The following is a 17,046-nucleotide window of genomic DNA, read 5'->3' as shown; positions in this document are numbered from 1 at the left end:
CCGGTGACCTCACCTCCTCCTTCAAAGCAGACAGTGGGGATGAAGGGGATGGAGTGGGAGGGGTGGGGCAAGGTCACCTTCCTCTTGCCCTGCTCCTTTGAGGCAGCAGCACGGGGTGCTGGCGGCATGGCACTGCCTGCCCCCTCCCCCCCCCCATCCCTGCTGTCATGGCAGTACTCTGTCCCTAGCAGAGGGGGATGCAGAGGACAAAGGAGATAGAGCACCTCCACAACAGAGGGGATGGATCAGGGGGGTGAGGCCAGCGCCATGCTGCCATCAGCCCGCACCACCACCGACTCCAAAGAGCAGGGCTGGGGTGGGGTTGGCCAGGCCACCCCTTGGATATGGCTGGGCTGCAGGGTGCTGCAGTGGTGTGGTATGGTGGGTAGCGGTGCTTTGTCCCGCCTTCCCCCCCTGGCAGGGAGGGGGAGGCAGTGGGGAAGAGGGGAAGAAGGGAGGGAGAGAGGGAAGCAGGACAGGGAATGGGGGGGTACCCGGTGGCAGTGCCCCCTTACTGCTGCTGTCCCATCTGCTGCCACGACCGCCACCTGGCCCTGACAACAGCTGGCAGAGAGGAGAAGGTGGTGGGAAGGGAGGGATGGAGGAGGCAGGGAGGGGAGGGTGTGTGGCTGGATGTGGACTAGCGGCAGCGCAGGGCACAGGGTGTTGGCGGCTGCTGTCGTGTGCAAGCTCCCCTCCCACCCTGTTCCTGGAAGCCCGTGACAGGTTGGGGTGGAACGACAGGGGGTTGGGGGGCACACAGGGCCACACTGGGAGCAGCAGAGGGTGGGGCCACGGGGTCGGATGCAGGGGTGGAGAAGCACATGGGGTTGGAGGCAGAGCGGTGGCATCACAGGGCATTGGGTGGCAGTGCTCTGTCCCTGCCCCCACTCCATCATTCATGATGGGCAATTTGCTAGTTATATCATAAAAGCCATAGGGTGGGGGAGGAGTTTTTAAAAAAGCTGAAATGATCACAACATGCAGTAGGACAAGTGTTGTTGGTGGAAATCTGCAGCAAAAGACATACACTTAATAAAAAACTTCTAAATAGGAGACTAGAGGACTCAGAAAATTGTGAGGATGCTTGAAACTCCTCAATCTTGATCCTGCTTAATGCCTCCATATCGCTCATCTCAAGTTGACTCAAAATGCTGCGTAAGACGTTCAACATAAAACTTAAACTATAATAATCCACTCAGAAGGGGCTCGAAAAGTGGAAATGCATATGGCAAACAGATATTTTAATTTTCTTCCAGGGTACCTTAAATATTTTTAGGAGAAATCTTACTTAGTATAAGAATATTTTGAAAATACATTTTAAACATTAAAGTGATTGCCCATATAAAACAAAACAAAAAAATCACTATTTGATAATACCTGTAAAATATTTTTTGTTAACTGCCAGCAGCTTTAACTGTGTTATACAAGAAATAAAACGAAGACAAGGCAAGCCTACCAGAGATTTCCCAGATGTTATTTGGTAGAGATCTTCAGTGAATAGTCCACTGTTAGTTACCCTAGGACTCATATTCCAATAAATGATTCTTCCAATATTTTTTCCTGTTAGTGTAACTAAGACAGCTGGACAAAAAAAATAAACACACGAAGCCTGAATATTTGAGAATGTCATAACACTTTTGGAATAAAATATTTACAATTAATATTAGTAATTAATCACCCAGATCTAATATTCATATAGCACCCTTTCGCTGCATTCCAGTTTCTAGATATCACAATTAAGGAATGCAATATTTTAAAATCAAAACTGATTCTGTTATTTAGTGTCTACCGTTCCCTCAAACTCTCTCCTTTCCCCACTCCACTCAACCTTCTCTCCTCCAGGAGTCCTATCAGACTCACCCCTTCTTTCTGATAGCTTAGAAGGCCCTAAGGTTTTCCAAGGGTTTCCCAAGATTTCAGCATTCATGGTGAAAGGATATTCAAATCTTTGAAGTCCCACATGAAAGACATTTTGGTGACTTTTGCTGGAAAGATCAAAGTTCAAATTCAGCTGTTTTACTTCTGTGCTTAATGTCCCTTACCTTACTATTCCCAAGCATTCAAAAGCACTGGACTGAATTAAATAATCATGAGATTTTATTTTCCTTGAAAGAAAAATATATTTTGAGTTTCCTGTTGCTGCCTTCTGAGATGTTCAAGCATGTCTCTGAAAGTGTGTGGAGTAGAAACTTTCTTTTTTACAAATGAGAAAACTAGCATTCTTGCTTAATAAAATGTCTCAAGGAAATGATGTTTTAAACAAAACACCAACTGTTCCAAGACTGGAAAAAGTCAAGAGCTGACAACACTAGGCCCCTAATTACAGTAATTAAAGTTCAAAATGTACTTGCTAGTTCAATGGAAAGATGGTAATTAATTGTGTTGATCTATTATCCTTGATATCTTATTATTTGACAGTATTCATTTCTACATATACCATTTACAGACATCAAAAAGAGTGAAAAATTCAACTAAATAACTCTATAACAGTGGGGGCCAAGCTAGTTGCCAGGCATGCCACAATTTAACTCTGTATCTTCCCTGAATGCCACTCAAATCCCCTGCTTTTGCCTGATCTACTGCTCTGCTTTCTGCTTCTTACTTTCCCGCCTTGTCCAATCTCTTACTCTGCTTTTTGCTTCCTGCCCCATGATCCTTGCCTGATTTGCTGCTGTACTGTCTGTCCCCTTCCTGATCTTCTGTGTGTCACACACACAGACTGGCCATGCCACTTGTGTTGCAGGCTGGCCACCTTTGCTTTGTAAGACAAGGGCAACAATATTCCTGTAATAGCAATTTGTAGCCTCACAGCATTTGCCCCCAGAGATCCTGGGTCGGATTCTCCACTTATGACAGTATAAACAAGGACTCAGGGCAATGAATTTAATAGAACTAATATTATAAAACTAGTATAAGAACAGATTCAGGTTCTGTGTACTGCAAGTAATGAGGAATGGTGTTGTTGAGATGCACCCAACAGAACTGAAGGCTGTAATATAAAAGTTTGTACCAACTGCCTGACAAACAATTTACAAAGGAATGTTAAAAGAGGTGCTCATGGCCTCTTCTGATTACAAGCTATGAATTCATTAGAAATGAGATAAGCCATCTACTTAATACCCAGGTAGAAATATGTCCAAACAATAAAACAGATGATGGATTCAAACTGCAATTTAAGAACAATAATTTGGGTAATGTTATTTCATAGGTGACTAATTTAGTTAACAATTTTAAAGAATCCGAATTAAGAATTGCCTAAGGCTATCAATTTGCTGCCAACACCACCGAGAAATTGCCATTGAAATGTTTTCACCTAATTATTTAACAAAGTAGTTGTGCTAGTGCAGTAACTGGAGAATATATGAACCTTTATCACCGTTTTAGCAAGATTCAACTTTTAAAACTTCTTGGCTCTGGTTCTTCATACCATTGCAGTATTTTTATGCTATTGCAATCCCATTGCTTTCAAAGCAGTTGGATCAGTTAGCATCATGACCTGAAGAATCCTGCCCTTTATATTTATTTAAAGCTGTCAGCACTTTACAGTCATCTGTTCCCCTCTGCATTACCAAAAGAAATTAGTTATCCTCTTACTGAAAGGATGTGTATAAATACTCATTATTCCTATCCCATTTGCAAATATTGCCAAAGTGGTTTGGACATTCATATAATTTTTAATTCATAGATATTAGGGTCAGAAGGGACCTCAGCAGATCATTGAGTCTGACCCCCTGCCCCAGGCAGGAAAGAGCGTTGGGGTCAGATGACCCCAGCTAGGTGCTTGTCTAGTCTCCTCTTAAAGACCCCCAAGGTAGGGGAGAACACCACCTCCCTTGGAAGCCCATTCCAGATTCTGGCAACCCTTACCGTAAGGAAGTTCTTTCTGATGGCTATAGATATTACATTCAAAGTCCTGATAAAAATTGTACATAATTATGAATGAAATGAGTAGAAGGTAGACCGAAGTCTTTGAGGGAGATAAAGTTTAAGGTAGAATAATGGGAACCAGTTAATACATTTAGGGCAATTCTTCCAATCTGTCCCTCCCTGTGCTGGATCAGGAGGGATCTAGACTTAGCAGAATTGATGCACAAAGGAATGCGCTCCAAGCCGCAACTCCTCAGCGATTTCTGGAGGATGGAGCTGATGGGTGTTCGCAGATCCATCAACCATTCTTATTGCTAAATGGACTACTAGAACTTTGTGGGAGAACAGCTTAGCTTGGACTCCACTGCCTTCAGGTTGACTGGTGTATTCTTTTCTTGTAGCTCCAAGACCTGAAAAAGCACCCTATGTCATCAAGCCACGCAATGAAAACAGACTTTGGCCAATGTAACTAGGTGGGTGAGATAAGACATCACCTTTGGGTGCCAAATTAAGAGAGGTGCCAGAACTGCCCCCACTCCTGCATTATCTGTGCTCTGGCAGCAAAAGCAGCCCTATGGAGTTGCTCGTGCAGCAGCTGCCGGTGCATGGACACTGCACTGCTTCTGTAGGAGCAGTAGCCAGAGCAGGTAAACCATGCTGCTGTGGTAGCAGAATGGTTTTATAGTCCCTGGCGTAGGTAAGACTCATGTCCTCCTGATATCAGAACCCCGGGCTCTCTGGCATTCAACAGCGCCTTCCTTACAGCCACCCCCCTCCACGCCCCTTCCCCTATCAGTGCTTTCCCACAGGGTTTGTCCAGGATGCAAATCCTGCTTGTTATGCCTCTGGTTATGGCCTCCTAGTTTCTCCCTCCCAAACAGAAGTACTCTCTTTTCTACTTGCACTGGCCAATAACTCCTATCTTCTTGACCCAAAACATGAGTGCTCAACCCTTGACCTTTGGGTCAGATCCAGACCTCAGCACTGTGTCATCTGGCCTGGAGAGCTCCCCATGGGTCTGTGGGGAACCCTGCAGGCCATGGTCCTGGGTACTAGATTGGGCATGCAGGGTGATATGGGGCCCAATACTGACAAGTAGGATTGAACAGGGGTGGTGTGGGGTCCCCAGAACCTGACTCTGGCAAACTGGGCTGGGTGGGGGTTGGAGTGGTGCACAGTCCCGGTTGTGTTCCTAGCTAGTTTTATTTTTTTCTCTGTCATCTTTTCTAAACTGTCCACCATCTCCTGATATCCGCTTGCAGTCAATGATTCTCACTGTCATAAAGCAGTGCTTCCTGGCCTCTCTTATAGCATGACTCTATTTTACAACATATAAAAATTCTTCCTGTCTATCCATAAGGAAAAGGAAGGTGCTTGCAACCTTTGTGAAATTGCTTGTGACCTCACCCCAGTAAAATATTTACACAAGTCATATCATACATGTATATATATGTATACATGTATCTGTGTATGTATATACACACACACATATTTGTATGCATGCACGCCCACACCTTTTATACATATATATGTTAGTCCTCAGAATATTAAAATACAGGGGGCTGGAAAATAATGACATATACCATATTGGAAGTACAGTTACAGCCATTAGCAGTGCTAGCAACAACCTGAGCTAAATGTTGCTAATATTTTACCAGGAAAGACATTAATAAAAGGGTTTTTCTTTATTCTTTCATACCCAGACATGTCCTAAATGAAGCACATTTCTCCTTTTCTGTTAAGTCCTTTATGCTGCATTTGACCTTTAGAATTTTTTTTCTGGATTCTTCTGATCCCTTTGGGCTGTCATTTTATTATACAGCCCTTTTTCCTGTCAAAATCCCTTTTTCCAATGCAACAGGGATACAAATATCCCAAAATAACTGTTCTTCAGTTTTTCATGTGAAACAGAATAAAATCTGGGATGAAAAGGTCATCTTTAAGAAATGTTCAGAAATTAAATTCACTGGTAATAACTATTTTAATAGCATTCTGCACCCTTTCCCTGGGCCCACATTTAATGACTCATCTAATACTCACTGAACATTAAGCAGTGCAAATCAAAAGATGGGGCTTGTTGTTGGCTTCAGACTAGCAAAATTTCTTGCATGACTACAGTGCTGAAGGTTGATCTATTAGCATTTTTTTAAATTAATGAAGCTAATGCAGAGATATGGACCATAGCCATTTCCTTTAGAACCCAGAATCTCAGCAAACATTTTTCTTAACATTAATCACTCATTGACTTCTCTTCACACCACATGCCCATAGCCACTGTGAGGGAGGAATCATCATTCTTTTAACTATAAATCATATAGAAATGTTCAGCAAATACCAAACGAAGACTCATAATCACAGTAAGACTTCTCAGTGAAATGAAAAGCTGGAAATATTTTCAATGTCAGAAACAAACAGACATTCAAAGGTTTCCTAGGCAACAATTAATCAAAGATGATTATGATAATGTACAATTTAAGAAACAAAAGCCATATTTATGTTAGCATTTTCTACAAAATCAACATTATCTAAGCATCCTCTAAACATTAATGTATGAATTTTTTAAACACATTTAGTCATCTAATCATTCAGATAGACACTTAGTGGGATTTTCATGAGGACTTCAATGGGAGTTAACCACTGTGGCATGTCAGGTACATCACTCTGCACTTAAACACTTAAAACAAATCTGGTGTTAAGGGACCAGTTCCGCAAGTTGTTCTGTGCCAGCTGATTCTTCAGCTTGTATCAATGATCATTCACAGCTCCCTGTTATGTACTCTTTTTTCCTTGTTCTTCTTCCTGACTTCACAGTTCCCTTGCTGACACTCTTCTGTTCCATTTAGCTTGTGGACCTAATTCTTCATTAGCTTGACCTGTGGAATTATTCAAATTTGTATAGAGATAGGACAATGGGAATCAATCAAAATGCTTCATTCTCTTATCCTGGGGGCTATCCAAAATGCACGGCACTGGGTGATCAGATCCTTTTCTCTGTCGTTGTGCTTTCCTGATCCCACTTCTTCCCATATTGTGTTTGCTTTTTTCCTATGCCAGGTACAGACTTCACTGCTCTCCCAGGAGAAATCATAAGTATACAGATGTTCAGGACTCTTCTCCCACAGCAAAAATGGCTGCTACTTCAGGAGAAAAATAATCCAGGAACAACCAGGATTAAGTCACTCCCTGGAGTGTTTCCCCTACAATAGCGAATATCTGTACATATTCTCTTCTGAGAGAAAGCATAAAACAGTCCTCTAGCATTGCCCCAGCTGGAAGTAGTTAGGCTGAATCATTCCCCAAGGCTGCATGAAGGGGGCCCTGCCTGCACAAACTTTTTAAGGCCATAGCAGATAGAAGTGAGGTATCTAGGTAAAAACTGCTATGCCATGCTTCCTGTCTGGATGGAAACTGCATTCAACCCTGCTTTCTGGCTTGACATTTGGATTCTTAATCAGCTACTGGATCTGGCTCCCTATTTGGTTCCTGATTCTGGCTCTTCCACCCAGGACCCTGGCTTTGGGTCCCAGATTCTACCTTGCCAAATGACATTCCCTGACCACCCACACCCTGGTCATTATCCTGCAGAGGCCAGAGTGCTTTGAGCCTGGGGGCAGCAGCAGCAAAGATGTCTGGACTTTGTACATGGAAAGAGAGATCACTGTACTGTGGAAACGCTTACTGTATAAAATGGTGGAACAAAATGGTACAAAACAGAATCTGTTCCCTCTAGACATTTATTTTTTACTCTTTCAGTGTTTTATTCTACCTCACCTTTGAAATATTATATATTATGCACTATATAATGTACACTAGCCTCTGAAATATTTCAAAAGTGTTTAAAAGCTGTTTGAAATGTTTCAAATGTTAAGTGTATAGACAACCATGAGCTGTATCAAGCACTTATTATGGGGAGGGGAGTTATGATGTAATAGAGCAGTGATTCTCAACCAGGTTGCTGTGAGTACTTTGAGATCCTCTAACGGGTTCTGTGCGATATGAGCATGTTAGGTGTACAAACACCTCCACATGATTCACAAGATAAACCCAGAGATTTTAAACAGGAATCCATGAATCCATGGTGTCAAAACCATTCTGACCTGCTGTAGTCTTTCTGAGTTCCTTGCAACAGAAGAATTGCTCTGTGATTTTTCCATAGTCTAAAAATGAGTGAAAGCCAAAAGCTGGCATTTCTTGAGGGGTGCCTTGAGTCTAAAAAGGTTGAGAACGTCTGTAATGGAGGCTCAGGCATGTGGCGGTGCGGTGGGGTGGGGTGGGGTGGGGGGGTGGAATAAAGAGGGTTTCTTTTGGTTAGTTGTTGTTGTTTTTTAAATGGTGCCCACCACTACTTATCTGGGTCCCGCAAAGCAGTTTAAAATGCTAGTAAGTCGGGGTGCAAAGCCCAAGAGAAAAACAAACACTGCCCAGAAAAATACTCCAGAAAAAATTATCTCAACAATATGAGGAGATGCAAAATACATGCAATAAACATCCAGAAGCAAATCAACAACATTACTATGTTGTACTATAAGATGATAAATGTGTCACTCTTGAAATTAGAGTTATTATTTATTGCTTTTATGGTGTCATAAATGCAGCCTCATAAAACTGTCATGAAAAATCATAAGCCCAATCACAAAACTTACTTGCCAGTCCTTATCAGGAGGATAGGGATAATGATGAAGTGGAAAAAAATCCTAATAATATTTCAGTATCCTGTCAAAAACATACTTGTCCAGAGCAGACAGAATATTTCAAATCTGCGGCAAGTGTAAATGGCTTTTTATAAACATATAAAAAGATAAGATCTTTGCCTCAAAGAGTTAAAAGTATAATCAATGGGGTAACAGTTCAAAGGCAAGAAAAGAAAGAGGAGGCTTGAAAAAGAGCGGGAGAGGGGGAACTCTTGCAGCACACAAACAGAATGGAAGTTTTATGACTCCAGAGTCCCATGCACTGGATTGTTTTGTTTCCCATTGAAACAGCCTGCATGTCATGAAAAGTACCTGTTTGGAAATCAGGCTGCAGTAGCCCACAAAAGGGCCTTAATTAAAAAAGTAAAAACTTCAGTTGGATCCTCATCCTGGAAAACATACCTTTTCACACAGGACAATTAAGCAAATGTTTAAAATTAAGCCTAATTGATTTAAGCAAGATTTAAACATATTTCTTGAATGTGGATACTCTTCTGAGTTGAGGCTAAGCTGAATATTCATTCTAAAGGAACTTCAGACCAAAATAAATTCAAATACCAAATAAAATAAATTTAGCACCTGCTAAATTGTTTATTTTTCTCTAGGCAGACAAAGTATCTTCGGATATTTTTCTCTATGCATGCAGAGACCCCTGCCAGATATGCAGGTAAAGATGCAATGGGATCTGATCCATGATCCACAAAATCATGCTTCCTACCATATCACACATGCATGGCAAGATGCACGCTGGCAGTCTGGATCAGCTGACAGGGGTCCCAACCATGGGGATGGACCTAACTACATGTTCAATTAATTGCATGATAGGAACCAGCCACAAAGTTATTAAACTTTTTTTGTGGAATAACTTTGTGGCTTATTCATAGTTTTATTATGCTATTAATTGCTTTAGTGTGTGACCAGCTTACAACTTAAGTTATGATTAACTGGTTAATCACATCTTAAGATTTCTCTGGTCCTTTTTCTTGTAAGGGGCAGGGAAAACTTCAGTAAACAAAAGCAACACCAGTGGTGAATGTCACATTTAGCTGAATTATATCTATTAGCTATTACAATTCCAGCACCTCAATAAAAAGGTGAATTATGTATATAATTTGCATTTTATATATTTTATATATATAAAATCAGTGTGTACATAAAATCTCATAACAAAGAACTACATTACTGTGCCACGTCAAAAATCTTTTCCAAACAAAATGGCTTTTGGAATACAAACTTGAGGTAAGTAAATAATCAACACAATTCACAGCTTTATGGTACTTTCATTGAAGCATCATCATCATTATAGGTGGCATTGTGCACATTTTATAGACATGAACAGACTAAGCCTCAGGTCCTTATGGGTACTATGGACTGATTTCAATGGAAGTTAAACACTTAAGTACTTTTGAGGACCTGGGCCAGCCACACAGCAAATCAAATAATCTCTGCTGTCAAGTCTGTAGGAGCTTGATTTTAAAGTATTACACTGGTGAACCAATAATTGTGTCTAGTTAAAGTGTTCAAGGGTAATAATAAAGGCCTGAATATTAAATGAAAGCTGACTGCTAACACATCACTGCAAACATTGTTTCATTCCTTTGCCATAAATGTCCTCTCAAATCAAGTGGGAGCTGTATGAGTAGGATGGTGCAACATCGGGAACACCTCTCCATCCAGGGTCTGCCCTGATCATAAAACAGCCATTATACTAGTTTTACAATCCCTTGCAGATCCAGGTCAGCTCATGCAGTACATTTGCAATGACTAAATAAATATGTACCTCAAGGATTATTCTTCCAGGAGGCATGCTCTGGGATGTAATGAGGCAGCCAAGTGAGCAAACTTACATTGGCTGAGCCAAAAGTTGCAGCACATCATCCACATTGAACTCTGTGGCACCCCTCCTTCTCAATCTGAGTGCAGATCCATTTTAACTGTGGGCAGTGTTTTGACTGGCAAGCCTCCACAAACCATCTGGCTATAGAACTGGCCTAGGCTGCTGACAGCCAGACTTCTCTCTCTACGTTAGTGATAAACATATAGCAGAGCAGAAGGAAGTAAGAAGCAAAGGGGAAAGCAGTCCTTTTAGGCAGCAAGGACAGCAAAGGAAATGTAGAATAGAGGGAAGAGTGAGAGGATGTGTTAGAGAGGGGGCAGAAAAGGGGATGCAGACTGCCCTTCTGATTAATTGAAACAACAAGCAGCAGGGTAATGAATGAAAAGAAAAGGAGATCAGAAAATATAAGTCTAAAAACCACCAGACAGGAGAAAGATTAAGAAGAACCAGAAAAAAAGGAGCAAGAAATTAAGTAATAACATCAGGGAATTTTACTGCATTTTACATCTTCAAAGAATTGTACAGACATTAACCAATTTGTATATCAGTCAGAGTGAGAAGTGTAATAAACTGAAGACAGGAGCAGTGCCTGCAACTCAAAGATAGAAAACACATTTAAAGACCTGGGACTGACAGGAAACCCTACAGCATACACCATCAACAGACACTTTTCTTACATTCTTCCCATTTGTGCAACGTGCTCTGAATTTCATTCTGAAAGGGCAGAAGACAGTTTGGAGGCACTTGCCACAGTGAGGCTGCTAGGGAGTGCTGAGGAACAAGACAGGGTAGAAATGGTCCGGATAGACTAAGGGTTTCACAGCTGCTCTGTGGGAGTCATGAAAATGAGCTTGTCCTGCCCTCATGCAGCATTTCACGCTTCTTGACCCTCTCTTGTCATGCAAGAGCCACAAGGCCTGATTTTTTCCCCCACCACTACTGGACTCAAATAGTTTCCATTCATTTCAGTTGGACGCTCAGCATTTCAGAAAAATCAAGTTCCTAGGAATCTGTAAATGTAAATGCTAGGGAATCCAGGTCTGCTAAGGTGTTTTAAGATTTTTTCCTTAACCAGCATTCAGTGGCCATTTTACACTTACTCATCCAGTACTCATCTCAAGCCCTTACTCACCCAGTACTCATCTCAAGCCCATTGATTCCATGTAAGGAGTACTCTCCCTATATTGGAGATTTGTTTTTACTGCTACTGCTACTACATCCTGGCACTACAACTACAGCTAGTATGACCATTGGCCCTGTTTTATACAGAACTTCCCTGTTTTTAAACACTTTGCTCCCTGTCTATTTCTAAATTAAGAACAGACTGCAAAAAGTCTGATGGAAGTACATGTCAATCAATTCTCCTCACAATTCAATTGGCCCTAAAGGTAGGGCAATGCACAGCCAGAAGGAACAGACCTCCCAACCAGCCAGGGAGGGAGGTGGCCTTTTTGTGGTGGGCCTGTCCCTTGCTGCTGATTGGCCATTGGGTGATCCCTCTGCCAATTGGCTGAGGAGGCGACTCCACCCCTTATCAAGGATTGGCTGAGGGGCTGGTGGGTCTCATTCCACCCTCACTAAGAGGATGTCCTGTATTCTGGATATGCTCAGTGGCCATGGTCATGGCCATGGCCATGGTCTTTGGCTACAGCCAAAGACAAAATATTGTTCATCAAAGGAAGGGTATCGTTATCTTGCACATACAATACAATGCTCACATCAGAAGGATTCTCTGTCTAGATTTACTTTCTGTTGACAATTTTTTTTGTTATTAAATACTGATACATACATGAGCTTCAAAGCATAAGACTAAATGAAAATAAAACACTGCCCAGAAGGTAAGCAGAATTTATTTTTTTTTGGGTGGAGAGTTGTTTCTGTCTACCCTCCATATACAGCTGACTTTCATAGAGAGACTTGTAAATCTTTATCTTACAGGGGGAGGGAAGATACAGGTACATAACTCAACAAGGTGCTGGACAGGAAAACCTCATCAGTTAACACTCCACCTTAACCTGTGGCATGGTCACACTGTGATATTCAGCTGGTTGTTCTCAACAGTACACAGTGTCCCCCTCAATAGCTCAGTAAGGATGGAAAGACACTTACCAGCACATTGGATTGAATGCCCATGAGCTCATCTGATCTTGGAAACTAAACAGTCTTGGACCTGGTTAATATGTGGAAGAGACATTGCCTGCAAATCCTGGGTACTGTAAATAGCGCTCTAATTCATCTGATAGGCTTTATTTTTTTTTTATCTCCCCCCAACCACTTCTGCTCCAGGGCAGTGCTAGCAGTGGGGAAGGGTGGGGAGACTCTCAGAGCAAATGGACTGTCAATACAGTGGGTGGGGAAAACTAAAAGAAAAGAAAAGAGACCCTGGAGCCTAGGATGGAATTCAGCACCCCGGCTTCCAGAGTTGACATGAACAAGCACAAGCTGCCCATGGCTAACTGGCTGGGAAACAGTTGCAGGAAGGAGCTAGAGTTTGTCCAGTTCTGCAAGACACAGAGAGCAGAGCTCCTGTGAAGGATCAGGCCTGCTCTTCTCAGAGCTGGCACATCTGCCTTGCCCACTTCACCAGGAGTTGGTGGAATTGGACCCATTACTCCAGAGCTTCTTTGCCCACACATGGAGCCAGTCCGGGTTTGTCAGGCCAGGCAGGATCCATGGAGCAGAGCCAATGCACAGGATCAGGCCCACCCCAGCTTTAGAGCTGACACAAACAGGGCAGAAGCCATGGGTGCGCGCGCGTGTGTGTGTTTGTGTGTGTGTTCGTTGGGCATCTGCCTGAGCCCCTTCTTAGGATAGAAGGTCAGGCCAGAAGCCAAACCTGCTGAACTGCTACCCCAGCTCCCCCTCTCCCACCCACAGCACCATCCCACATGGGGAGGTCTGGTAAACTGTTGGGAGGAGGGGACAGGATGCTGATCTGTTGATCAAATTAAAATATTTCTAAGTCTTGTCCAGACTACAGGTCAGCTTCCCATAGGGCTCCTTTGTATATCCGTAGAATAGTTCAGCAGTTCAGCTCGGACAAGTGGAGAAGACGCAGAGTGGGGAAAGTGTGGGGAATGAGAACCAGCTCCCTAATGAGAACCCACTCCTCAGTACTCTTGGGTTTATAGAGACATCTTAAGTCTCCTTCTGGTACAGGCAACAGGAAAGCTGTAAGGAGGAGGGAGAGAAACAGCTGGACCCTCTCTAAGGAAGTGCCACCCTGCCCACATCCTCCCTGCCTACTAGGGCCTCGCTCCACTGGAGAGATCTGGGACAAAAGCCTGTGTCAATGATTTACTTCCTAAACCTTAGAGCAAGGTAGCTGCTCTGCTGTGTGCAAAACCTGACCCAGAAAAAGACCACCTATGAACAATTTAGTATCAGGTTCCCCACAAACACATGGTGCCCTCAATGGGAAAGGCAAATCTAGAATTTTGAAAAGGAGGGGGTGCAGATGGTGAGGTGCATTGTCACATCTAAAAACAATACCTTTTTCTCCAGTTAAAAATAAACAGGATGCTTTACTAACACGCTAAGAGCCTGGGGCTGTGTTATTCAGTTTAAGGTTGAAGTAAAAAACAAGCAGAATTTCATTGGAATGAGTTCAAAACAATCTGCAGGGTTGTGAAAGAGGAGCTGCATTACCTGGGAACCATGAACAGACAGCAGAATGGCAGAACTAAAGCTACCTTGGTTGGCAGAACATCAAGACCATTAAAAAGAAGGGAGGGTGGTTAACACCCATGGAGTTTAGAAGGGATCAGATAGATTACAATGAGCTATGAAGCCACAGACTCATAGAAAATTAAGGTTAGAAGGGACCTCAGGAGACCATGTAGTCCAGGGGTGGGCAAAATACAGTCCATGGGCCAGATCTGGCCTGCCAACTGATTGCATCCAGCTCACAGGTTGGCAGCCGCAAAGTCATAGGATCTGGTCCATAGGGAGCAAGTGGTTCCAGCAGCTGTGTCGTGCTGGGTGGGTGGGCACATCCTGGCACCATCAGCTAACATCAGCTCCCACCCAACATGCCAGAAACAGTACCAGGTGTATGCTGGTATCAGCTGTAGACGCTGCCTGCAGGTTTCTGCTGGGGATCGGTGACGGCCTGGGACTGCAGCTGATGCGCTGATGTGGCAGCATCACCTGTGGACCTGAGAGGATGCCTCGATCCCCAGGGGGAAGCTGCTGCTTGCATCCGTAGTTGATGTTGGCACCCGCAACTGATGCTGGCATTTGCCCGGTGTTGCTTCCAGTGCACAGAATGGGAGCTGGTGTAAGCTGCCCATGCTGCAGGTGTAGGACAGTTAGCTGCGGGGGCGGGGGGGGAGGAAGGGGGAGACAGAGAGGCAGCTGTGCCCATGATGCCTTCTGAGCACCAGGCAAAAGCAGGACCTGGCAGTGGGCACACTAGTTGCTTCTGGGGCTCTTATGGCGGCGGCTGCCTGGAGTCAACACTGGGAATGCTCTGTGGCTCTGCTGGCACCACCACCCTCATGGACCCAGGGTGGCCTGGAGGTGGTGGTGGTGGTGGTGGGGTGGTGTGGGGTGGCAGCAGTGGGGAGGAGACACAGGACAGCCCCAGCACGGGCTCTGGGTAGCTGCAATCAGAAGGGCCCCAGAAGCAGAACGCACGCCCGCTGTCAGGTCCTGCTTTTGCCCAGTACCAGATGCTGCTACTTATCATTGCCAGGCCCACCTCTCTGTCTCCGTCTTTTTTCCCCTCCCATTCGCACCCCCAGCCATCCTGCACCTCCAGCACAGCCTGCAGCGGGTGCCGGCATCAGCTACAGACACAGGTGGCAGTTTCCCCATGGGGATCGGGGGATCTGCCTGAGCCCCTTCTTAGGATAGAAGGGCAGGCCAGAGGCCGAAACTGCTGAAACTGCTGCCCCAGCTCTCCCTCTCCTGCCCACAGCCCCATGCCACATGGGGATGTCTGGTGAGCTGTTGGGAGGAGGTGATGGGGTGCTGATCCGGCCTGTGACAGCTCCCCAAAGCTCTGTGTGTGGCCCATGGACTCAAATAATTACTCACCCTTGGCCTAGTCCAACCCACTGCTCAAAGCAGGCCCATCCCCAACTAGATCATCATGGCCACAGCTCTGTCTAGCCAGGTCTTAAAAACCTCCACAGATGGAGCTTCCACCACCTCTCTGGGTGACCTTTTCCAGTGCTTTACTACCCTTCTAATAAGGAAATTCTTCCTAATTTCTAACCTAAACTTCCCTTGCTGCAGCTTGAGACCATTGCTCCTTGTTCTGTTTCAGCCACCACCAAGAAACTCCATCCTCTTTTGAACCCCGCTTTAGGTAGTTGAAGGCTGTTATGAAATCCCTCCTCAGTCTTCTCTTCTCCAGACTAAATAAACTCAGTTCCCTCAGCTCTCCTCACAAGTCATGCTCCCCAACCCCCTTACCATTTTCACTACCCTCCACTGGATTCTCTGCAATTTATCCACACTGTTTCTGTCGTGGGGGCCCAAAGTGACTCCCCCAGCATTGCCTGACTAGCAATGCTGCTGCCCCTGTCAGGCAGGTGGTTTTAAACTTTGGATAGGGCCAGGGATTAAAATGGGCCTATCCTGGATAGGGCCAGGGATTAAAATGCAACCCCCTAGATCCACCCTTGGGTGGCTCCCTTTTATCTATGCTCGGGTCCAGAAACAGACTACTTTGCATCAAGCCCCCTCTCTTTAGCAAATGATATGGATGAGATGTCTAATGGGGCAGAGCTGCAGATTGTGGGGAGGAGGGGTTAGGATTTGGAACAAGCTTGATCAGCTGGAGACAAGGTGAGACTTTGGCTTGTTTCAAGGGTTGTGGGCAAGGACAAGGACTCTTTTGAGATGCCTTTGGCAGTGGCTAGCCACCAGGAGGCATCCATGCAAAGGGGAGTGCAGCTGACTGGGGAGGACAGGAAACACCCCAGCTCCTGTGGCTTGGGTGCCACTTTCTGGGGGGTGTCGGTGGTAGCCCTGCTGGGATGAGGACACAGGCAGGCTAGGTTCTTGAGTAGATGCACTATCTTTTATTAGCTCAACTAATGAGTTGGAAAAATCGTTCTTTGCAAGGTGGCTGTACCCAAAAGCTTGCAAGGAACAATTTTTCCCCCAGCTCTTTAGTTGGGCTAATAAGAGATGTCACATCTACCCAAAGAACCCTGCCTCTCTCAGGAGGAAGTCTGAGGAGCAGGGCTCACCCTCACTGTTGGAGGAGCAGGCCAGAGACGCTCCATTTTAGTGTTCGGGAACCAGGGCCTGGGGCTGCTTCTACTTCACAGGCTTCCCCTTCCCCTTGGAGCACCTGGGGAGAGGCCGAAAGCAGCTCACGCATACACACCACCTCCCCTTCCATCCTTGTCCCTCAGCCTCTCCACTTTTAGGAAAGCCTCGCCGGACTGCTCGGTGCTCGCGCATGCGCACCACCTCCCCCCTTTTCTTCACGCGCCGGCCTAGCCGGGTTTATGACATAATGACCCTCCTTGGACCCCTCAGCGTGCCCGCGCACCGCCTTCTATTGAAATTTGCCCCTCCCCGCGCGCACCGAGCTGCGTTGCTGACGTAAGGATATGGGGAAACCCCTCGGAAACCCTGGCATGTTGACCAATCTCAGCTCGCGCATGCGCATCACCTCACAGTCCCCTC

General features: G+C 44.8%; 1 long non-coding RNA gene across 1 annotated transcript; it reads right to left on the bottom strand.

The window, feature by feature from the left end:
* Window positions 1-6,145: 6,145 nt before the first annotated feature.
* On the bottom strand, window positions 6,146-17,026 carry LOC109282229 (uncharacterized). The gene is made up of 2 exons (XR_002089156.2): window positions 16,946-17,026; window positions 6,146-6,743 (listed from the first exon to the last, which is right to left on the bottom strand). It is a non-coding gene; the product is annotated as an uncharacterized LOC109282229 (long non-coding RNA).
* Between the last annotated feature and the right edge of the window lie 20 nt (window positions 17,027-17,046).

Source organism: Alligator mississippiensis, chromosome 5 (genome assembly GCF_030867095.1).
Source record: "Alligator mississippiensis isolate rAllMis1 chromosome 5, rAllMis1, whole genome shotgun sequence".
Lineage (NCBI taxonomy): Eukaryota > Metazoa > Chordata > Crocodylia > Alligatoridae > Alligator > Alligator mississippiensis.
Note: the sequence above shows the minus strand (reverse complement) of the source record. Positions and strands in the feature narration are given on the sequence as shown.